This window comes from Myodes glareolus, chromosome 21 (assembly GCF_982192425.1).
Source record: "Myodes glareolus chromosome 21, mMyoGla1.1, whole genome shotgun sequence".
Taxonomy (NCBI): Eukaryota; Metazoa; Chordata; class Mammalia; order Rodentia; family Cricetidae; genus Myodes; species Myodes glareolus.
In genome coordinates this window covers 31,516,627-31,541,945 of record NC_142046.1, presented here as the reverse complement: position 1 = coordinate 31,541,945, position 25,319 = coordinate 31,516,627, and the positions used below count along the sequence as shown (strand labels likewise).

Below are 25,319 nucleotides of genomic sequence, written 5' to 3'. Positions count from 1 at the left end.
TTATGGAAGCATTTAAAGAGTGATGTAAGTACAGGACTCTCGATTTTTGAAGTTGTGCTCTATGCTATATAAATGCATCCAAGTACACTCATTTTCTAAATTAAATGAAATTTATCTGTAACTTTGTAAGAGATGAGTGAAACTCTAGTCAACTATTGGATTTGAAAGAAATGTAATTGAGCATATTGATTTCAATCTGCGATTTATTTTATTACTTACTTCTGAGTCAATAATTTTGCTTCTAGGACCTCTGCATTTTTATGTCTTAAAAGCAGCTAAGATGCCTACCTTCTGCTTACACCGTTAAAACATATCTTAAGAAAGCAATTCCTGGGAAAAAATCAGCCTTGCTCTATTTGCTGGTCTAACAAATCCTAATTAAATATTTCCTATGGTGTTCTGTGCTGGCAACAAAACCGATCACGAAGACAGCACAGGCGGTGCCCACTATAAAATGAAGGTGTAAGAGAGATGCGAAGGAACAATTTGCCTGTTTTCATGGCGACAGAGTGGGGTTCTATGGAGGAAATGTTGTGACAGAAATAGAGAATAGGAGTTCTAGCCTAGATGAGGGCAGGCTCAGAAACTTCCTGCCGATGGATGGGAATTTTGATTTGCAACTTGGAGAACGTATACAAGTAAGAAGGTGAAGAATAGTTCAGAATTTTGAGCATAGATGTGTAAACCCTGGATGGACAAGTGGAAGATCACGACAGAGGAGACGACACTAGCCTGTGCTGAGGGCAAAGGGAAAGCAATCACACCATGCATGAACTCTTGGTGACGATGATTTTGTCCCATGTGGCATTTAGCAACGGAAAGTATTTAAATATGAGGTGAAATGATCAGTTTTGTATTGATAAGCACCCCTCCTACCATGTATAGAAAACACTGGGTGTGAGAGTAGAAAATCATGTTGGAGACCACTGTGGCTGCCCAGATAGAGTTCTATTATTTCCATTTCAGTGGCAGGAGTTTTTCCAGAGGAGCAAGTTATATTCTAGAACCCACAGACTTGACATATGTATGTCACAGTGGGAAGAGAGGCTAGAAACGGAATTTGGAATTTTTTGTAAAATGTGGGTATCAAGGTAAAACACTGAGAAGTTATTTGACTATGCATTTCTAGAGCCTTCAAGAAGAGGTGGCGCTGGAAGGTGAGTCAACATTTCAAATGTTTAGAATTTGAACAATAAGATCTATAAATGAGCAAACTCTGTTACTAGGTTGCCTACAGAGAGACTCTAGCATAAGAAGGAGTATCTTAACTCTTTAATATCAGGTGGAAGAGGATCAGCATCAAAATGGGTTAAGGCAAAGTCAGAGACATGACGCCAAAAACTCAACCACGCATGTTGTTAGGAGAAAAAACAGGAAAAATGGCTCGCAGGCACCGGATACCATGGAGAAAGCGAGGGGAAAAAGCTGGACTACTGAGGCTCCAGGAGGGCTGCTGGGAGATGGGAGGGCTTGGGATCCAGTGTTCAACAGTAACCTGTAGTCTTTGTAAATGAGAAAGGGTATTTCCTGCTCATAATTTGAGAGAAGTGGCTGTGTGGCAGCAGACATAACTTTTGATATTTGGGAGGAGTATTTAAAAGCGTGTTGTATTTATAAACAAATGCTCATGTTGTATGATTCATAAACTCCTATCAGAGAGGAGGACTTGAGATACGTAAACTAGAAGTAATTCTATGTAAACATCAGCTCTGATGCTCCTTTTCCCGCAGCTCCCTCAACTAGTAATGTCTTGAAATGGAAACAAATGTATCTTTTCTTGCATCTATACTTCTGCTGAGTGGTTGTTACGCTGTTGCTTGTTCCACTTTTCTCTTTTGGCTCCGCTCTGTAATCCATCAGTTTTCTATAATCCTACCAAAGAGGAGAAAAATCATTCTCCGTACACAAACTTTCAGCATCCATAAAGCTACTCATCTATAATATTAGAGCTGTCACATGCCTTCCCGTTCAACCAGCAGTGCAATTTACCTCCACCTGTAGTTGTAAAAAGGAACAAACTTAATTTTACTCTTCACTTTTCTGACAGTTTTAAAGTTATATAAATGTAACTTTGCTTCTTCTGGCAGTTTCAAAATGTTGTCAGGCAGCCAATCCATCAAGAGTAATGAGATTGACTTTAAATTCAATGATTTTATTTCATTCATCTCTGTAACTGTAAGGCAACTACAAAATCATATCCTACCTTTCAGATCCTATTGGCTACAGTCTCTCAAGAAACTTCTCATACACACACAACTGTATCACATGTACGACAAAGCTATAGTCTAGAATCTCTATCCCACAGTGTCCCATGTACAAACAGATTGTTTTGTTCATGAGTCTGTGTTCTGCTTGCCTTCTGTTGTTTGTCTTATGTCATAATTATGATAATTACTAAGATATATTTAATAGCCTGTTAGAGATTCATAGCTGCATTTTCTAAGATGCAGGTATTTCTCCCTGTGATGGAGAATGTGTAGGAACAATTAATCTCCCTCCCATATCTAGATGAAGTTATTAAAGTACATGGTTTGCTGAAAGCTACAGACTTATACCTGCTAGAGTCACGCCTTGATTTGAATTCTCACTCTGGATCTTCTGTTCCTGTCAAATCCCCATTCAATGGTCTACATTCTGTAAACATCTTAACTTGTTTTTACCAAAGCATGGTGGGGAGCTTTGTATCATTTTTGTAACATGTGGATTTGTATCATTTTTCCTCAATGAAGAAATGAGATAATATAAGCCCTGGGGAGACGCAGTGTGCAATAGGGAAAAATAATCTTTCATTATCAATCTTGCTAATAGTTGAGTTTAGAACACTCAGAGACCATTAAGTCAACTGGACCTGTGTACAGTTCTTAAGAGGATTCTAATTCTAACCTGTCTTGGTAGCTAGCACTCAGAATCAGTCTCCCTCGGAGAGTCAGAGGTCACTGGCAGCAATTGTACCTATACTTTCTCAAGGCCTTTGAGATGACATGACCCTGACCCATGTGGAAGCAGGGGTGGACTCCCTCCCAGGCAGCCACACTTTACTGCTGTCTCATGCCCTCACTTCCTCCTTTTTTCTCCTTCATTCCATCATCCTAAGCAGAGATGGGATCAATTTGCTCCATTCTCATTAAGATTTGTGTAACCCATAAGTGACATTTGTTTCTTATTCATTCTTCATGAGAGTATATGATTTGAAATTACTAAACTCTCTTCCTGAATGGCTTACCTACTGGGGAAATTGAAAGGTTTAAACAGCCCCTCTCCCCATATCTTGGTACCTGTTGGCAGGGACTGCTCATTTGTTTCTTGGCTGCCTAGACATGAAATAATCACTCAGAAACTATATTAATTACAACATTGCTTTGGCCAATAGCTTAGGCATATTTTTTTAAAGCTAACTCTTACATCTTAATAAACCCATAATTGTTTTCTGTGTTAGCCACGTAGCTTGGTACCTTTTATTGGCAAGGCATTCTCATCTTGCTTCATCTGCGTCCAGGTGATGACTACAGACTGAGCCTTTCCTCTTCCCAGAATTCTCCTATTCTGGTTACCCTGCCTATACTTCCTGCCTAGGTACTGGCCAATCAGCATTTTATTAAACCAATACAAGTGACAAATCTTTATAGGGTACAAGATCATTGTCTCACAGTAGGTACCCACACCTGTAACATGAGGACCGGCTTGTTGGGGTTTCTGTCCTGTTGGTACCCCACAACCAGCAAGCCCCAAAGAAAATCACACACAGTACTCCATAAGATTATAAACTGATTGGCCTATTAGCTCAGTCTTCTTATTAACTAATTCTTGCATCTTACGGTAACCCATAATTCTTGTCTGTGTTAACCATGTGGCTCAGTACCTTTTCCAGCTGTCAGTTCACATGTTGCTTCTTCGGTGGTCTGGGAAGGAGTGGTGAAGGGAGTTTCCTCCTCCCTAGCCTTCTCCTATTCTCATTGCCCCGCCTCTGCTTCCTGTCTGGTTGACCCGCCTATACTTCCTGCCTGGCCAATCAGCGTTTTATTGAAATACATGATTGACAGAATACAGACAATTCTCCCACACCACACTCCTAATCAATCATCAGTGTGCCTGGGTGGGATCTTTAAATCTATCCAGGCGGGCCCTGGGTAGAGAGATCAGCTATGGTCTATTGTCTAGCAGGACTATTGCTGTGAATTACTCTAAGCTGACCTCATGACTATAAAGCCTGACTCCCAAGCCTGGTGCACAGTGCTCCCTCCACTTTTAAGCCCCATCAGTGTGGAAGTCGTGTTGCCTTCTAATTGGTTCCCTTTTGCTATCATCACCCACACCTGGTGTTTCTCATTTGGAAGGGAGAATCACAATTGTCCTTGTCATAGCTGCTGGTCACCTGCTCACTCAGCAGCAGTGCTGTGGCTGTGACTTAATAAGAAAGGACTGGGCAGAATGGAAATGTTTGGCTCTAACACTTAGAGCTAATGGTGATAATGTCTATCAACATGTGATGGTGATAGACAAGTGTTTGGAATTGATTCTTTGATCCACTCAACATGCTTTGGAAAGAACCTAGGCTTGAATTCTTTTTCTGTCAGTAGGTAACCCTAAATTAAAGCCCTTCACATCTAAAGATCTTGTTTTTCTTACACATAAAATAAGGACCCAGGACCAGTAAAGCTCTAATTTTTCCTTAATTTAAAAGACTGTAACTGGTTATAAGTATTGTTTGAAGGTCAGCTTTGTGCCTTGTGTGCAAGCTATTGAGTTGGCGACATAAGTAGTAGTGCACCTGGAGGCTCCATCGTTAGTTGAAGAACATCACGTAATTTTAAAGTGGCATATAATATTTTAAGGACCACACCAGCTCTGTGGCATTTATGTTCATTTTGGACATTCAGAGCTGGTATCATTGAGAGGAAGGAGGTGCTGAATTACATCTCAAAAGATAAGTCATCTATGTAAATAGTGTAGGGCTTGTGTCACAGGAAAAACTCATTCTTTTCTCAGGAGGGAGAAATGTAAACCAAGAATGAAAGAAAGATATTTAGAGGGCAGATAAAGCAATACATTTATTTTTTTATATTTATTTATTTATTATGTATACACTATTCTGCCTGCGTGTATGCCTGCAGGCCAGAAGAGGGCACCAGACCTCATTCCAGATGGTTGTGAGCCACCATGGGGCTGCTGGGAATTGAACTCAGGACCTTTGGAAGAGCAGGCAATGCTCTTAACTGCTGAGCCATCTCTCCAGCCCAGCAATACATTTATTTTAGTTCAGTTTTTGACTTTGGCATTTGATAACTCCCTGAATGCTTTCTGAGATTTTTAACTGCTGAGTGACTGGCTTGAACTTTATCCTATTCAGTAAGGGAACCACAGACTTTCCTAAAGTCAGAAAATTGTTCTGGACTGTCTTGACAACTGGAACGTCTACTAGGCAGGCTACGGAGAAAAGAATGCAAGCTAAAAGTCCAGTTGATGAGCTACCGGATAGGACTGGGGAAGAGACGAAGGTAAAGAAGGGAGCAGGGGAGACCAGAGAATGTAGGTCTGTCAGCTGAGATGTGGGGGCGGCAACATGGATGCTTCAGGGCAGACTGGGCTACATAACAGGACCTTATCTCTAAAAAAAAAAAAAAATCAATAATAACAACAGAGAGAAACAGGAAAACTAAAAGAGATTTAAATTCCCACTGTTTGGAAAGTTATTTTAGAAGATAAAGCAGATCATGTAAGCTGGTCCTCTGTTGGAAACGCTTTCCTGGCTCCCGCTGATGTTTTTGTCCGTGTCATTTGATTGTTCAAATCCACTTTTAAGATGTCCTTCAAAAGCTACCTGGGCTCTGGTTTCCTTTGTGACTTCCTCCCTCTCATGTCTGCCACGACACAGTCACATCCATCTCCTTGTAAGGAGTTTAATTGACTCCCAGAGTCTTTGCCTGAGATGCTCTTCCTGGGTGTTGATGACGTTCTGTGTTTCACTCATACTGGCCTCTGCTCCAGTGATACTTCTTCCTGGAGGAATTTCCTGATTCCATGGTAACCGTGCGTCTGTCTTTGTCTAGGCCGTTAGCCTGCTTTCTCTGTCGTTACAGAGATGCACACAGCACTGAAACCTGTGTTCATCTGCGTATTGTCTCTCTGTTATGTGATCTCAGGGAGCAGGTTGCTATGTTGCAGGGCACTGTTTAGGTGTTCAATACATACTTATGAATAAGTGCATGCTTTCTTAAAAAGCAGATAGCTATTAGACCGTTCAAAAAAACTGATTGGAGAACGGAGAATTTTGAGTTTGCTTCAGTCTTCAGAATATCAAAAGGAAAGAAATAAACAAAGAAAGAGTGAATGAAAGACAGCCTTTTTAAAAATCGGTTTGATGCCGGTAGTAGAAAAAGCACACTGATTTTTACTCTAACCAGACATTGGGAATGTTCACATGACTCATTAAATTCATTTTCTGTGGTGCCTAGTGCTTTTAAACAGGGGTTAATTTGAACCAAAGGAGATAAAGGTGATGCATGTTAATTGAATGTTCTATCCATCTGTCCATTTTAATATAAAAATCAATTTCTAAAGTACAGTTATAAGAGAAAGTGATTTGCGGGCAGACTGTGTTTCCCTGAAGCGGACACCGCCCCCACTCCTTCGGGTCCTTGGCAGCTTTGCTCTGTGAAAGGGCCAATTGGATCATCTTTCTGGAGTCCTTTATGTCGTCAAGTTCCCTCACTGCCATGGCAGCTAACAGCACATGCATTTCCTTATCTCTTAAAATCAAACATGTGGAGCACCTTCATGGAACTGCAGCGTCTCAGCTGGAAGCTTAGGTGTTTCACACCCCTGAAAGCAAACGGGCACCTCTCTATAGACTAGTCAATTTTAATCAAGTTTCGGCAGTCCTGTAGATCTATAAAATCCATGAAGTTGTATAAGGAAAAGGAAGTTGTAGCAAAGCCCCAGGAGGTGAAAGAGTCCTCCAGCGTGGGCCATTGATATTGGCTCATTGTGGGAAAGGTATGGTGGTGGTGTGGGGTACTGATAGATTAGCGATATTGGAAGTGGGTCTGGAGGCTGCAGTGTAGGCTGTGTGTGGATGAAAAGCTTCAGTCACGTGTTAGGAATATTCTCAGTGGATCACATTCAGGTCTCGGGAAGCACACAGTTGCATAAGCTAGGCTGGCAAAGGAGAAGATTGGAACTGAAAGTCGATACCTTAATTTGAGGGGTTTCTATTTTCATTTAAAGAAATAAAGTTCATTATTTTAACAGGTCCTTAACACGCTCCAGATTAGCCTTAGGTAAACTCTGCCTAGTCTCTATGGAAAGCCTTGCTGGTGCTTTTGAGAATGGATTCTCTGCAGGGTGCTGGGCAATTACATTTGAAATAGCAGCAGGTTTCTTAGTAGGGAAGGAGATTGCATTATGGCTGCAGGGGGATGTGGCCAATCAGGGCAGCAGGGGAGGAGGCAGGTGAAAGAGGGCAGGGGAGTCATTTTTACTTCCTGTATAATACCACTAGAGCCTTTGAAGAATGGATTTGTTTTAAACACCCCTAGGATGTAAACATTGGCAGCATGAGACTAAAACATGGCATAGTTATGGGTTGTTCATTTCTTCCAGGTGATGATCTCTGCAAGTGCTTATGGGAGATACCCATGTGCCAGGTCCAGAGCGTATTAAGCTTTTGATGTAGGATGTGAACCTGTGGATTGGTAGTTCCTGTCTTACATTTCTCATAGCTACATGCCACTGTGTAACTGTCATGACATCTCTGCATTATCCTTGACACATTTGCATAAGGAGGGCTTGGTTTCCAACCTGCCTTGGGAAACAGATACTAATACAACTTTGAGAAAGCTCCAATTTCCATACATAGGTGAAATGGTAAAGGATGGTTTGCTATAGCACACCAGGGTCATTTGCTCCCTTCCAGTGTTGCCATAGTACCAAGAACAAGTCCAAAACTGAACCCACAGCAATTTTATTGATTGTTTATTTGTAACCTGCTGTCCTACAATCACACTCCCCTATTAGATTTTCCATTAATTATCAGTGAGACTGATTGTTTTGTGAATCAGGCAGAAAAGACCGATTCCCAATTATCTAAGAATCCCAGGGGGCTGATTTCTAGGGAAGTTCATTACATATAAAATAGGCATATTACAAAAATAATTAAAAGGAGAGCCAGGAGCTGATCCTTTGAACACGAATGCTGTGTTCACTATGTCCTAACTACTGCCAAATATCTGTCCTAACTGGGATTGTCTTGCTTATACATTTTCTAACAAGTTAATTGGTTAGCAGAAGGTTTGTGAATTGTTTATAGATTGATTAATGGCCATTGACAATCAAGTTGCTCTTGAATTTTATAGTCAGCACTTTTATATGTCTTACCTCCTGCCATGTAAAGATTAAAAAAACAAAACAAAACAAAACAAAAAACCCTAACCATTAACTCTGGAATCAAAACCCCAAACAAAGGATAATTAGAGAGTTCCCCAACTTTCCCGTCAGCGTGATGGATGCTGAGAATGCTGTGGCTGTAGATCCAAGTCTCAACCCTGCCTGCTTCTAGATCTGGAACTCTCCAAGTCTGGATTCCTTCCCTTGGAGGTGGGGATTAAATACAATGCTGTATTAACATATTTACTGTGTTGCTTGCCACAGTTAGAATAACATTGGAGGCCTACTAAGAGCTATGCTCTCCCAGTGAGGAGAAACATACCTTACTCTTCCCTCAGGAGTTCAACGCAGTTGGTCTGGTCGGTCGGTCCCCTGGCCGAAGGGCGACCCCTCAGGAAGGCTGATTCACCTCTATACCATGCTGCCACGAGATGAATAACTCTTTCTTTTAAAGAGATAATGTATGTTTCCACCCCAGAACCCCTACTCCTTGTGTAGCTGCTATGGAGTCACAGCTATATGGCTTTCCTGAGTTACTGAGAAAAGTATAACTTCTCCTTTTCTTCATTTTATCTCTGTCGTATGTATGCTTTCCCAGACATTTTGGGCTAGGCCACTCTTTCTCTGAAGCTCCTTCAGCCCATTGTCACGTGCCTGCTTATTTCCTTGTGTTTGCTCTCTGACCTCCATGTCTAATGGAAACGATACGACCTTTACCTTCCTCTAGCAACTGCTGAGATTTACAACTTGTCTGCCCTTTGTTTTTTCCTTTTAAATATTAAAAAATTGTTCTTGTGATTTCTTCTGAATTTGTCCTTACCTTAAATTCCTTATTAAACATAAGAAGCGGGACCCTAAGTTTCTCCAACAACATGTAGTATCCCAGGTGGGGCCTTCCCAAAATATCAAAAGTAACCACACAATGCTTGTTACTTTTCATCTTAGCTGGCCTGTTAGATGTCTATTGCTCACCTACTACGCTGTGTTAAAGGCTGAATTGTGTCTTCCAAAGCAACACGGAAGTCTTAACTCCTGCTACTTCAATATGTGACCCCCATTTAAATTATGGTCCTCACAGAGGCAACCAGTTTAAGATGAGTTTGTCGGGGGGGGGGGGGGGTTCTAATCTACTATCTATCTGCTACCTTATGAAATGGGAAGTTGGATACAAAGACACACACAGTGGGAAGAGTGTGTGTAGATCTCCAGAGAGCGTGACAAGGTTGTGTGATATATCTACAAGCCAAGGAGGCCCTGGGTCACTATAGGCAGGGAGACGTACCCAGCAAGAATCAAAAGGCCCTACTGGCACCTTGGTTTTGAGCTTCTGGCAGCCAGAGCTGGAGATGACCCATTTCTGTTGTCTCAATCCCTTCACTTCAGCCTTTGATATTTTTATTTGGCATGACATACGCTAGAGACAGACAGGAGCCAGCATTATAAACGTGAATTATTATACTTTCATATGACATAGGGAAGGAGACACAAGGCCTCTTAGCATCTGCCAAGGGCTAAGAAAACAGCAAGGTTGAACTTGGGAAATGCCACGCTGGGTTCGTTTCTGCTTTAAATCTATGGATTAGCTACAACATTGCTGAAGTTTCAATATGAAAGAGGGGTCCTGATCAGATGTGTTGCCCCCAGATCCCTTTCAAACAAGTGTTCCAGCATTCCACACTCTGGTTGAATGTTTGGAAGCTGCACAGTTTTCCTTTTAAATCTTGAAGGCATTATAATATAGACTAGAGAGATTCCGTGAACATCACTTTCTCCGAATAACAAACAACTTTGGTAACTTAGCAGTTACCAAAACTGCTAAGTTTTTTTTTTTTATCACCAGCTGTGCTTGTTGGATGATGAATTGGTGACATTAGGTACAGATAGCTCTGTTTCTCCGCCAGGCTTAAGCGATGTGTTGGGGTCTGGCCCCTGTTCAGCCCAGGGATCACGTGCTTAGTCTGCTTTGTTGGTCGTTGCACCCATCTGCTTGTCTTTGCCCTAACAGCCTCGATTCAGGTGTCTGTGACTCTCAAAATGAAGACATTAGTCACTTAGATTTTTTTTTTTAACCACCTCTTAGAAGAATGAGCCGGACAGTCAGGGAACATGTTCTCATGTTAGTGATTGTTTTTGTGGTGACAGTAATAGGAACAACCAGTGTTTATTGAACACAAGCTATGCCAAGCCAGGCCCGTTTAAGGGTGTGAGAATGGCATTCTTATCTTCCTTGTTTATTTTTTTAAAGATTTAGCCAACTTATTATTTTATGTGTGTGGGTATTTTGCCTGCATGTATGCAAGTGTGCCATGTGCATGTCTGGTGTCTGTAAAGGTCAGAAGAGGGCTTTGAATCCCCGGGGACTGGAGACGTCGATCACTGTGAGTCCCCATATGGATGCTGAGAATTGAACTCTGGTCCACTACAAGGGCAACAAGTACTTTTAACTGCTGAGCTTGTTTTCCAGGTCCTGAGTTTCAACCCTATATTACTGCATCTGTTTTACAGAGGAGAAAATTGAGGCCCGTATTTTCTTTATGCATGACTACGAGATTTGGATATAATCCTAACTCCAGAGTGTGACTTAGCTGCCATGCAGTGAGACAAAGCCGCTCGTTTATGACTCTTACTCTTTAGCTAAGATGACTTTGCTCTGCCCTGTACAGGAAAAATTTTACAGACGGATTGACTGCATGTGTGAAAGGGCTCCTCTTCCCCATCGGTGGGCGTCCTGAGTGAAGAGCGCACTAAGGCCTCCCTTCTGCTTCTGCTGCCTGTGGTGAAGCCAAGGGAATAAAGCAAGCACTGAGGAGAAGGTGGTACGACTGGCAGCTTTCTTCTTCCTTGCCCAACCTTGGCCTTGGCTCTGACCTCACTCTCACCGGCCAGCAGTCACGTGGTGAAGGGGCTGTGTCTTTCAAAGGTCAGGCAAAGGAACCCTGAAACACGCGCAGTTGGCTGCTGTCTAAATTATTTATTTGGTTTGTGCTATCTTGGATTAATGACCTTGCTTGTTAAAAACACCATAAAATGACTCATAGGGCGGTGTGCCTCCGGAGCTCAAGCCATGCTAATTAGCCACTTTATTTTATTTATCAACATGGTTCAGAACTGGGGCAAAAGTCAACCCACTTTAAAATGTTTGTGTTTTCTTCTCTGGGTGTTGCATTTTCAAACCTTTATTCACTTGCTCTGGGGTAACTCACTTGCTTACATCTTCATGTTTCTACACAACTTTCCTGTGTCCTCAGAAATTTATTGTCTAGCATAGTCGTGGACCTTTTCAACAGAACAATTGTACGTATTTTGTCCTCACAGGTCTAAGGGGACTCTAACTGATTAGGTTGCATTCCCTTCACAATTCATGGCATTAACTCAACGTCGAAATATTTGCAACATTACTGTGTGTAGTCCTAGCTGAAATGGGCAGATTAATTTACTATGTGAAATTTCTGGGGAGATCAGGAAAAAATGTCTTCTTCCAGTGTGTTCCTCATTCCCAGCAGCGAAGGGAGACCCTGGAGGCAAGATCACCTTTGAGGTCTGAGGCATGAACAATCAGAGGCCACTCACTGCAGCCCGAGGCAGTTAATGATCAGCCAGGACTGGTTTAGCAGCCCTGCAGGAAATGGAATTTAGGAGGGAGGGAGGGCGGGGTCAAGGTTGTCATTCTCAGCAGTTTCTGGGCACACTTGATAACTTGAACCATAGGGGAAGGCAGGAAAAATAGAGAAGGGGAGTCCAAGACTTCCCACCTGAGCTCTACAGTGTGCCAAGAGTAGGTGGCAGCTGTAGCAGCCCTAGACAGTCCTACATATGCCTGTCTGTGTGACCTCATCACTATGATATGCCTGGAATTTAATACCTTGCTTCACAAAGCAGTAGCAGGGAGAAAGAATCTGCATTGAAAAAAGTTTACTTTAGGTGGCTGGAAAGTGGCCAGGGATTGTTCAGAATCAATTACTTTATGTTCAGTTGCCGAGTCAAGGCACAGATGTGTGGAAGTCTGGGGTGGGTTTTGTCCCCATACCAGACAGATAGGATGGTTCAATTGCGATGTGTTTCTAAGGGTACAGAAGGCTGTTTCTGAATACTTAGCTCTCTCCTTGGGGCTGCTATTTAACAGTTATTTTTATAACTAATTCTTCTGCGAAATATTTAAAATATTTACTAAGGGCTATAGGAAAAGCCATTTCATTTCTTTAAGGTGTTGAATAAGACACATTGTCCAATTTTAAACACGAATGGAAAAAGTCCAGTTCAGCTTGGAGTTGGATGAATTCTCATTTGATCACCTCTAACTTTTACCCAGATGGAAAATCCAGCGTGAAAACAACTGGTGCAGCTTTTTTCCCACCCCCCCCCCCCCAGATATCACTACTACTTGCTGGATTATAGTGGACTCACGGTAACTTACACAGCACAAGGCAGAAAGCTTACCAATGGTTATTCACTTCAATGTGCAAAATTTGAAAGGCTCTAGGTTAAAGCAAAGACAATGAATCATTCATGAGATAATATCTACCGAGATGGATGGATGGGTCCGTCTGTCACAGCAGGAACCCTTGTTGGTGTTTATATATAACTTCATTTAATTTTGTTTATGATGTTCAAAACGAAAGAAGGATTAGGAGGAGCAAGCAAGGGACTTTTCCACTCCCAGATAACTAGAGTTAGCAGTTTCTTGCATGAAAGTCAAGTCCCGTCTATGTATTCTGAAAAAAATAAACAATGACAAAATTCTAGCAAGAACCATCATAAAGCACAAGTTACCTTGTTTACTGAGAGCTGTGAAATAGTCCTTCCTTTTTCATTTCTTTCTCTCTCTCTCTCTCTCTGTCTGTCTGTCTGTCTGTGTGTGCATGTGTATGTGTGTGCATCCAATTTTCCTCTTCTAGGGAGATACATATTTGAGTTACTAGATGCATTGTGGGAACTTGAAAGTTTGTTTTATAAAGACATATTTCTATCCAACACAGGAGCCATTGACACTGGCATTTGGATTGCCCACCATCAGCATCAACCAGCTTTCAGAAAGGGGTCAAGTGTTCTGCCTAGGGAGCAAGCTGGGTGCTACTGGCTTTCCCACAGACTTCCGATAAACCAGGGGATAAGGTAAGGGAACTGGACCCTGAGACCTCGTGAGCTTTGCTGCATGTTGGCACTGGCAGTCCGAGGCACAAACAGGTGGCGTGCTGTAGGTTTGTCCTCATTTTGCTTTATTTCCTTGAATAATTTGAATAATAATAACTTAAGACAAGAAGCATTTCCATCTTTTTTCTTAATCCTCTTTCAGCTTGACTCGAGATATATAATAGACTCTCAATATTAGCCAGTTCTGTTTTTTTACAAAGGGCCATTTTGGACTGGTCAGATGCTTAGCAGATAAGATGCCTTCCACCAAGCTTAAAGACCCAATTTCAATTCTCAGTACAGACATGGTGACAGGAGAGGACATCTCCTGAGAGCTGTCCCCTGATTTCCAAGTGCACAGTATGTGTAAGAGTCTGCACTTTACAATGGATACCCACGCCCGACCCAGGCTGCACGCTTCCTGAACTCGGGCCCACGAGAAGGGACAATTGTCCTGAGGGTTGGAAAAGAGACACACACAAAAGAGACTTGGCTCATCTACAAGAGTAAATGGCAACTTTATTAAACTCAAGTCAGGTATTTATATCAGTGGGCTAGAAGGACCGAAAATGCAAGGCCTCCTCCCAACCAGGAGCAGTAGGGGTAGATTAAAGCTTCCCGGCCCCTCGGGCAGGGTCAGCTAGGGGAGGCAGACTATCGGCCCACTGCTAAGACTTTGAATACAAGTGGAATCACATTAACAAAGAGAACCAGGTTCTAGCTAGGTTATCCCCTCAAGCCAGACCTAGTGCAGAGTCTCCAGGAAGTCGGAGGTCACACGGCCCTGCGAATCGCCAGAGAGAAGGGAAGAAACTTTGGTAGCTACAAGTATGCTTCCCTCAATCTTTTAAATAAATAAGTAAATAACCAATAATAACTAAATAAATGCAAACTTAAAGAGTGGTAATTTAACTGACGTATTTCCTCAATTTTACTATGGAATGTGTAGAAGAAGGTGTTTATTGGATACCTCCTGAGATGTGTTTGTTTCAGTCACACACAGTAGGACTCAGACATGCATATTCAGCCTACATCTTGCTCATGGTCATGTGGGGATGCTCATAACAATAACACCCTAAGGCATCATCGCATTGTATGAATAGCAAAGAACGGACTTGAGAAGCTAGTCCTGGAAGAATAGCACACGGTGTAGACTGGGTTTTCTTCTTCTTTACATTTAGGAAGCTAAATGATGTGTAGCTGCCAAATTAACAGCCGCTTAGGAGTGACAGCAAACGCAGAAGTCCGGGACCCCAGTTTTTACTGAAGTTTTACATAGTTTTCACTGCGACACAGAGTTGTTTATCCTTTGTCCCTAAGGATCCGAGGAGCCTCACGCAGTGATGAATTGAGAAATCACAAGAGCTTGAGCCAGGGGTTCAAGAGGACGGAATTCCTCTGGGAAGACACAGTGTTGTTATAGCTGGAGCTTTATAGAACAGCGAGAATGCCTTGGTCCCTCCGTGAGAGGCAAGGACTTGGATTCATAGTAGTTCCAAGGGGCAAGAAATGGCCTGCGGTAGAGAGGGTAAGTCAGTAGGAGGGTACCTGGTGGCGAGGCGGAGTGGCTTGAACAGAGCACAGGAAACTGCTCTGAGGGGAGTCGCAGTGGGGAGGGTTGTGCTTAAGGAGGAAATGGGGAGAGGGGACAGCTGGCTTCATGTGCAGAGGTCACACAACTCTGACCTAGCTCCAAAATTGCAGATTAGCAAAGGAATCTAAATCTGAAACCAACTCTCAGCTCCCGTTTTTGGAACGGAGCTGTAAAACCTGAGCCCTTGAACAGTTGTATCTGTAGTTGAGTTTTTTTTAAACGAGTGAAATCTGACCTTAATATCAGACTCAGGAATTGTGAATATTTAGAAAGCTCTCTCTCTCTCTCTCCTGTTTCTGGAGGGTGGGCTCTCCTCAGGCATCCTGCCACAGCATATATGAACTTGAATGGGGGGAGAAGGGATGCCCATCCAGTTCCAATGGAAAAGCAAAAGCATTCTGTATGAGTATCAGTGGTGTGAAGCAAATTAGAAAGATAAGTTTTACTCTCAGAAATCTTCTCTTTCAAGAGGTGATATAAGAAAGGCATACAGGCCTTTGTGATTAGTGGTATAAAGTAGTCCCTATCTCACAACATGTATTAAGGGGAATCAGGTAGTTGTATTATAAGAAAAGCAACACCCAATAGGTCTTCCTAGAGTTCGGCTTTAGGTCTCCACTCAGAAAGGTACGAATCTCTGTTTTGAGAGATGACTTGAGTAAGTGTTTCTCAGTGACCTGAAGCTCTGTTTGCAAAAGGCTAACCCTGTCATAAGAAAACCATCTTTTCAGACGCCTTTCATGAATGAAGACATCAAATGAGGAAAAGACATTGTTTTTTATTTTATTTTATTTTATTTTACTTCTGCTGCTTAAATATTCAACAGTGCTGGGAATAGCAGTGCACGTCTGTCATCTCAACACATAGTAGACTGAGATATGAAAATATGGAGTCCTACGTCAGTCTGAGCTTTGAGAGACCGTATCTCAAAACAACAGGAAGCCAACATTAAAACTTATCTGAGGATGTAGCTCAATTCTTGCTTAGATGAGTGTTTGCTTAGCATCCACAAAGTCCTGCTTTTAATCTTCAGGGACAATAAACCAAGTATGGTAATGCACACCTAGTAGGTAGAGGCAGAAGGTTCAGATGAGGTCATCTTTCTCTACACAGGGAGTTCTGGGTTCAGACTGGAAAACATATGATTCAAACCAAAACAGAGTCAATTGTTTAGATTCTGCAAATATTTGATATACTAATGAAAAGGAATGGAGCATTTGGGCCTCTCTGGAACTTTGAGTCAGTAAAGAATGAAGTACTTGCCTTCTGATGATTATGACGGCTGTCGCAGTGAGAGGTTCATAACCACAGAACTCTCACATAGACCTTGGTTAGGGATTGTGATTTCAGGTCTTGAGACCAGAGAAACAAGTCTCTGCATCATTAAAAGATAAAGGGATATTACATTGATATGAATCCCTGTGATGACAACTCTTCTGTCTTTAAAAAGCTCCCCAGAGGGCTGTGGGTACAGCTCACAGTGTGGCGTTATGACCAGCATGTGAGACACCTTTGGTGGCAGAAAGGTGTGGCGAGGCAGGGCTTGAGTTGGCAGAACTGAGAGAAAGGAGTTGAAGGCCTCTGTGGTAGCACTGAGACTCACAGCAAATTGCATGTGTTACCTGCAAGCTCTGTTAGCCAGAGTGCACTCAACTATAATAATAATAAGTAACAATAATATACAAAAATCTAAGGTCAGAGTGGTGACCCACACCTCTAGCTGCTTCTCTCAGGAAGTTGAGGCAGTAGACTCTTTAGATCCTGTTCAAAGCAAAATAATTAAAAAGGACTAAAAGCAAGACCACTTAAGCACACGACCACCTAACTGCTGTTTCAGGCCAAGAACTCTTACGGTCGGAAATGATTTGGAAGCATGGTTTGCCTGTACAGGGATAGAAAAGCCTTTGTGACTTTTTGTACTGTCTGCCTCTTTTTTATGGCTATGGTTTCACATTCTGAGATCGTGTCAAAGACAGAAAACAAAGTAGGGATTTCTTCTGGACCGAAGACTGCCCACCCCTCCAGCTGCTGGAATTAGGCCAGTATGTGAAAGACCAGTGAGCAGAATGCAGAAAATAAGGTACTGTTTCAGGATAGTCACCGTTATCCCCAGCCTGGGATGCTGCTCTCAAGGAGGAAGAACTGTTGTTCAAGTCGCCAACAGAGACATGATGCATCATCCCTCCTTTAATCACAGGCAGGGTTGTTTTTTTTTTTTTTATGACGATGACATTAACTTTAGGAAATGAACGCAGGCTAGGTGAGCATGACAGGAAGCTGCCAGTGTCTGTGAGGGACGTTGGGTACCTGGAGACAGGCTTAAGGAGACAGGAGCAGGGAAGATGGAGAAAGCAGACCCAGAAGAGGCTCCAAATATTCTCTGCTCTCTCACTTTCTGGGCCCTTGTTGAGAATACTGATCTGTGATCCAGGAGTCATGGGATGGAGCTCTTGCCTCCTAGCTCATTTTGGGGCCTTCGTTTCCAGGCTCTATTCTGAGGAGACTGTTAGTCCTTGCATTTTGTTGATATTCCGACAGCCAAAGAAGATGGAAAATAATGTACCGAGGAGTCTCTTCTTTAGAAAGCTGCTTCCAGTTTAACTTGACGGCAGCCCCCAGAGTCAAGCTTCCAGATGTGTTCTGAAGTAGGTACCTTATGAAGGAGCTGATCTGACTCCTGTATGTCTAAACCCTGTTTACAGCTGCCACATCTTAAGCGGTGAAATGTGGCTCAGAGAGAATCATCTTCTCCATTGGTTTCTTTATTCTTTTCACAGGATAGGTTCTCTGTGAGGCCTCAAATGGTTATCCCAAGAAGAAAGCAAAAGACAGTGTTGTAAACAGCTGAACGACTGGCAAATTATCAGCTTGCTGATGTTGACCTAGATGTTCTACAGGATAGACGGTGATAGCTTTGAGGTACTGTCTACTTGTGTAATTTAATTGCTCATCCTTTGGCCTGAAATGCTTGCTCCCTGATTTGGGTTTTAATGGCACTTGAAGGAGCTATGTGGCAATTCTCATTCACTTTTGATTTTATAAGGATCCTTTGTAGGTTTCTATCAGCAATTTTACATGCAACCATGGTTGACAGTCACTAATATTATCTGTTAGGAAAACATGGCCATTGATGATTGACAATGATATGATGACAATGACTGTGATCTTGTAGGTGAATAGTTATATTCCAGAAGTGACAATTTTATCTTACAGAACATGTCTGAATTTATAAAAAATACCTTTTCACAAACTAGTTGAGAAATGGAAAAGAAATCAACATATGTGTAATGGTATGTGTGAGTGTATGCATGAGATGGTCATTTGAAAAAAAGTATGCCAAATGTTCACTAATATGAGAAAAATCAAGAAAATTGCAGCAGCTCTCCAGAAGACTATTATGAAGTTTCCCAAGTTAATGTTTATAAAGATTATGCAGCAAAATTGAAAATGCTTATTTTATAATAATAAAAAAATAGATAAAATGCTATAAGTTATTTTAATTATAACTGAACTGCGCATGCATCATAAATACTACGTGGTGGTTTAAATGAGAATGGCCTCCATGTGCTTATATATTTGGATGCTTGGTTCTATGTTGATAAAACTATTTAGGAAGGATTAGGAGGTGTGGCCTTGTTGGTGGAAGTATGTCACTGGGGGTGGGCTTTGAGGTTTGAAAACCAAGCCCCATTCTCAGCTCTCTCTCTCTCTCTCTCTCTCTCTCTCTCTCTCTCTCTCTCTCTCTCTCTCTGCCTCATGCTTGTGGATCAGGATGTATGGTCTCCACTACTGCTCCAGCACTATGCTTGTCTGTCTGCTGCTATGCTTCTCACCATGATGGCTATAGACTCACCCTCTGAAGCTGTAAGCACCCATTAAATGCTCTCTTCAGTAAGTTGCCTTTGTCATGGCAATAGCAAACTAAGGAATATGGCAAATAAATTCTAATAGCATGACAGGATTGTGGATTTTTTTTTATTTTTTACAGCACTTCTTTATTGTTCTTGTTTTAATGTCTTCAGTCAATTTTTCAAAGGAAGGGAAATGTACTAACTAGAAAGGTATTTCAGTCAGAATTCTAACAGAAGATGAACTTACTGAACTTAGGATCATATGAGAAAGTTTAGCAAGGGAACTAGGTTCAAGTTCTAGGCAGGTTAGTGCAGTACTCTGAAAATAGTTTCCCCAAAGTCTTGAATTGTTGTGAGGAAAGTATAACTGTAAGAAACGGTATGCTACCTAGTTGAGACATGGAGTTATCACACAGAGGCAGACATCATGGGGAGGAGCCAAGAAGTAATTCCAGTGTCCCCCTTCTTTCTTTTCCATGTTCTCCCAATCATCCCCATTAGCCAAGCCAAGCCAGAGGACAGGAAACTTGTGAATCTTAATGTAATCCACGTGGACCTTCTGGGGGTAGAGTGCTGGGTGGAGAGAGGAGTAGAATGGGTTAGGATAAGTAGACCAAAGCCACCTGGCGTTCAGATCTCAATTATATCATTTGCAATTATATCGCCTTTGGTTTCCAGAACCTCCAGATTCATACATAGCACGTAGACAAGCCTATTTATAAACTATATGTTTTCAGGTTCTAATTTATAATATCTAGGATTGGATGCATGGATAATTATGGTTGAGTTCCATTAGAATAGCATGATTAGTATGTAGAAAAATCTTGAGAAAGATTAGAATCAAGGAGTTATTGACAATTGGAAGAAACTTATGCTGCCGAAAGTAATAAAGCAGGTTAGAGAGAGAAGGGGCAGGAGTTAGAAACTCTGTAGAAACCTTTCAGGACAAGGTTTCAGAAAAAAACAACAAAAGGCGTTAGAACCCTGAAGTGTAAGGTGTTTGTTAGCGGGGTATGGTGGTGTATACCTGTAAGCTCAACTCTTTGAAAGCTGCAAATTAGAAGTTGAAGGTCATGCTTAGATAGATAGATATAGAGAGTTATCTCAATAAAACTGAGAAAGGGGAAATGAAAATTTACTTCATTTTTTTTTACCAAGTACTAACTTTTTGTCTAGTCATTTAATCAACTCATTACTGTGTCTTTGCGTGCCGTAGTCATTATTATCTCTGCAAACCAGAAGGTAGACAAGTTAGTCCATAAAGTCATGAACTGGTGAGAGCTACCTGAGCATGGAATCAGGTGATCTGAGCCCTAGACATTGTTTCCTAGAAGGTAAGAAAAGATGAGGGGGCTGAACTGCAAAATTCCAATGGAAAGGGTATTTTGGTGATGAGGAAAGGGAATGCTTGATGGTTGTAAAGTCAAATACAGGAAGGAAGAATAAGAGGAGTTCTGAAATGAATTATTTTATATAGCCATTTCCCATTGTTTTTAACTAGTTAATACAATCTGAATAGATAATATATGCTTTTGGTGTATTTGCCCTTTCACTTGTTCTTTTGAGGCAAGTCCTCCACTTAAACTTGTTCCGTAGCCCAAGTTGTTCTGGTCTAGTGATCTTAGCCTCCTCAGTGACAGAATTAGAGGAATTAAAGGTTTTCCCCCTGAGACTAGATTTGAAATCTACAAATGCTTTTTGAAAAAATTGTATTTTTGTTTTGAGTGCTGTTTCAAATTTCTATCACAAGCTTGTTTTCTTTTGGCTTTCTTTGAGTTTTTTTTTTCTTAAATTTTTTTAAGTGCTTCAAAGGTTTGTCTTTTGTAGAGTCAGATAAGTTAATTGCTGGCTTCACGAATGTGTCTATTGTTAAGGTCACAGATACCAATGTGGTGTTTTTAAGGGAATTGAGACCCAAGCTGCTGAGAATCATTCCCTTCACATATGCAGACAAGAAGCAGCATGTGTATTAACAAACTGATTGGAAAAGGAGTTATATCTCACACGCTCAAACATTTGACTTGGGAGCCATCAGGCATTAAACCGCTACCACATTAGAGTGCAGTAAAAAGGCAAATTTAAGAAATTCCTGAAAAGATGATTTCTCCCATGATCTGGTGATGGTACAGTAAATTCTTAGTTTCAGAGTATAGATGCCATTTCAAGTTAAGTATATGCAATTTAAATTAAAGATGCTCAGATGTTAGCTGGCTGCCACAGCATATTGGCAACAGCATGTGTTTGAACTAGAGCAGATAATTCAAATGGCTCGTTATCCACTTACATTCTGATCGTCTATGAGGTGGCTTTTCTCTGGGCAGGCTCAGCATGCTCTCAGGGGAGGTTTATAGATTCCGAATTCACAGAACAGAGAAGGCAGTTGCTTGACAGTGGTAATTCATTCAACCCGACCCACCTTGGCTCCACGTAGCTGTAGCTCTTTATTCAGAAACCCCAACTTGCCTCTGCAGCAAATGACGCCTGAGCTTGGGTCCAGCCTGGGCGTTACAGTTACTGAGGCTGTATAACAAATTATCCTCAGATATATGACCAATAAGAAGAAGGAAAATGTGTTAACTTTCATGTTCTGAGGGCTGATGAGGCTCATTAATCTAGACGGACTTTGCTTGAGATGTCTTATGAATGGAGTCGGTGTAGCTGGTGATGGGGCCATCTTGGAGGCTTCTTTAGTTACCTAGGAGATAGTGATAGTGCAGGCTATCCGCTGGGGTCTCAGCTGAGGGCTGGGGGCTGGAAAACCTACATATACTGTGTCCACGTGCCTTTCGGGCTTGCTCATAGGCTGCTGCTAAGTTCAGCTACCCCAGGAGGAGCAGTTCCGGTTTGATCTTCTGTGTGACCTCGGCTTAAAAATCACCGTGTTACAGATGGAGAGAGATCCTGGTGGTTACGAATGCTTGCGCCTCTTTCAGAGGACTCCAGTTTGGTTCTCAGTATGCACGTTTGACTATAACTCTAGCTCCAGGGTATCAGAAATTTTATTTTGGCCTTCACAGACACTTGTGTACACACACACACACACACACACACACACACACACACACACACTAAAACTAAATCTTAAAGAAAAGAAGAGAACACAGCGTTACTTGTCTTGCAGTCTGAGGCTTGTCCAGAGTTGGGGGTAAAAAGTACCTTTCGAGACAACTGATAAGGTCACATTGCAAGAACATGTGGGACAGGAAATCATGCTGTACTCTCTTGGCAAACACAATCTGCCTAACTGGAGACTTTTTTTTTTTTTTTGGTAGAAATACCCCTACATAAATCTGTGAAACTACAAAGTCATTTCTCAGTTTTGTTGCCAGTTTTCTTTCAACAAGCTTTAACTCCCAACTTGCAGGTCCTCCTTGCAAGCCAGAATTCCATATTGCTCCAGGCCTACAGCGTGGTATACTTAGGTAATGAATAGCCCAGGAAGAAGCTCTTTTCCTATGTAGGTTATCACCTTATCAGAACTGACCTTTCTGGCACACGGACAGAAAGGTAGATCCTTACCCATGAATGGCTGGAATGTGACTGCCTATTGTAAATCACCCATGTAACAGGCGTGAGTTTCTCTTCTGAGAAGAAAGAGGGCATTCTTAGCCAATATGACCCATTTGAGGGGACTTTTAATACTTTGAGGCCAAAATAGCTATAAGAGTCGTGGTGGACAACCAACTGTTTTGAGTAGGCAGGTGACCTATGTGCCAGGATTGTAGGACAGACAGTCTTTCTGTATTTTTACAATTCAAGAGATTTACACCAGCATTGAGTTCTAAACAAACACTGTACTAGATGCTTCAAAAGAAATAGATATTCTACACTGTAGGTTGTCACCATGGACATCAGTGAGCAGAATTCCCATGAGATACTGCCTTGAATCACACATTACTATGCTGCGATTAAATAGAATTGCATCGTATTAGTTGCTTTTATGTTGCTCTGACAGAAAAAAAAAAAACCAAAACTCGGCAACTTTGAGGAGAAATGTCTTATATTGAATTGTAGTTCCAGAAAGGACATTGTCCAATGTTATGGAAGAGGCATGGCAGAGAGAACATGAGGCCAGTCTAGCAGCCTGGAAGCTGGCTGACCGTGTTTTTTTCTGCACCAAGGAGAGCAGAGAGAATGTTAAGAGTTACCTTTATGACCTGGAGTCAGGTCATAAAGCCTCAGAGCGCTTGTCCTCAGTGATGTACTTCCTCCTAAAGGTTCCAGAATCTTCAAGCAGTACCACCAATGGAGAACCAAGGGTTCACATAAGTGAACCTGTGGGGATATCTCTCACCTAAATAGCATGTGTTATCCTTCTATATACTGACATTTTGGTGTGAGAACATACATTTATTGTGTTGGCTAAGAAAACGGAATACCAGATACATAATCTTTGATGAAAGAAAAAGAAGGTAAGAAACTTGGTGGAAAGAGCCCACTTACAAGTGGGCTCATGTAAGAAGGCGTAGATAACCTTCTACATCACCTGACTCTGGGACCAGTCTACCTTGACTGAAATTTTTCTCTCCTGCTTACTAATAATATAATCTTTTGTAAGCTTCTTTGCTTTTTGATGCTTCATTTTCATCATTTGTAAAGTGTAGCTAGCAATGCTAAACAGCTCATAGTTTCTTCGAATATTAATTAAATGAAATGCTGGTCAAATTAGCCTGGTACCAAGCACAAAGAAAATATAATTTATGGCTCTTAAATAACCAAGTAGATCACTTTGTCTCATATATTTTGTACTCGCTTGTCAAATTAACTAGAGAACTGGTATTTTCCTACACTGGTAATGTCAGAAAATGTTATTTTTTTTTGTAGAATTTTTTTCTCTTGTCTATTATTTCATGGCTATATACTTGGAGAAACCAGATTTGTTTTTAGGTTTTTATTCTTCAAATTTTCTTAAATATGACTGGGAAATAGTGAGCAGTGCTATGGGCTTTGTGTTCTGGGAACTCATCAATTTGATATGATTCTGTTTGACAGTTTTATATTCTCCTGTTCTCCTATTCTCTGCCAGTTAACCTATTTGCAAGGTGAAATTCTTGAACAAATTGTCTACCCAAAGTACTGCTCTATAAAATAGATAGGCCTGGTGGGTATGTATTCTGTTGAGTCATATGAATGACCAAGGAGGCAAAGGGCAGTTGGAGGACTTATTCAGAAGCATTATGAAACAGTGGCTAGTGGACAAAACATTCAGTTTGGAGATATCTGAAAATTGCTGAGAGTTTTGCTGTTCTTTCCTTTGTAAATGATGTTATTTTATTGATTGATTGATTGATAACCTTGGCATTATTTAGAACTTTGGAAAGATGTAAATCTGTTTGCTTCTCATATTGCTGAAATCTATTTGCTTAAGGCCAGAGTATATCTGGGATGTCCAGGTTCAACTGGGTCTCACTATCTTTTATGAGAATTTCAAATTTTCCCTAAGTATTCAATAGTTCTTCAAATTCTAATTCACAAAATTTTGTGTGACCCAGCTCTTATTTTTATTTTAGACATCTTCCTGCATGTTCAGAATTCTTGGTGTAGACACACAAGAAACAATGATTAACCCACACAACATATTGTCAAGTCTGATATTTCTCACTTATTTGGTTACATAATTATTGTTTTTTAGATTTTGCAAACTCCTTGTCAATAAAGACATCTTATGGAAATCTACTAGTTTGTAAGATAATTTCAAAATATAATGATGAAAAGTAAATTTGAACCTTACATGAGTGGACAATGCTACCCCTAGAAGACACGGGTTATTAAAATGAACATTTCAGCACCAGGCATAAGATAGTTTCGTATGGTCAAAGAGGACCCAGAGTACCCAAAATAACCAGAATAAAAAAGGTTATTTCCTTTGCTCTTGGTTACCCACTGTAGCTAATTGGTAAGATTCTATTGTTGAAGAAACCAAAACTGCAGGACATAGAGACAGTCAGGAAACTCTCTACCTGCTGGATAGCTTCCAGATTGCTGGAAGATGCTGTGTAACCTGCTGGTGTCAAAACACACCAATGACCTTACCTATCACCGGACTCTGCATGTTACATTATGGACATGTTACATTATGGCAAGCTGGGCAAGATGAATCCACTTGTGCAATAGTGGCATGTTGATTATAGAGGTAAACAACCACTTTTTGAATAATTTTGATGCTTGCTCCATAGGATTTAAGGCTTAGTACTATAAACCTGGGTAAAAGTCTGCATCCGTGGAGGACCCTGACCCTAGGGAGAATCTACTGTTGCTGTTTTTCCAAATGGTCACGTAGTCATACTGTCCTCTAAACATTTTGTCTGGCATGCCAATATTGTAAGATGTGGGTTCCAGCACTGCCTAAGATCACTGATGTC

The 25,319-nt window shown here is 41.3% G+C and overlaps 1 long non-coding RNA gene across 1 annotated transcript in view; it reads left to right on the top strand.

Moving 5' to 3' along the window:
• The first annotated feature begins 23,186 nt into the window (after positions 1 to 23,186).
• The window catches only part of LOC125395078 (uncharacterized), a 52,402-nt gene continuing 50,269 nt past the window's right edge, over positions 23,187 to 25,319 (top strand). Inside the window, exon 1 of the long non-coding RNA XR_007230439.3 lies at positions 23,187 to 23,369. This is a non-coding gene — a long non-coding RNA (uncharacterized LOC125395078). The remainder of the gene's footprint in view (positions 23,370 to 25,319) is intronic.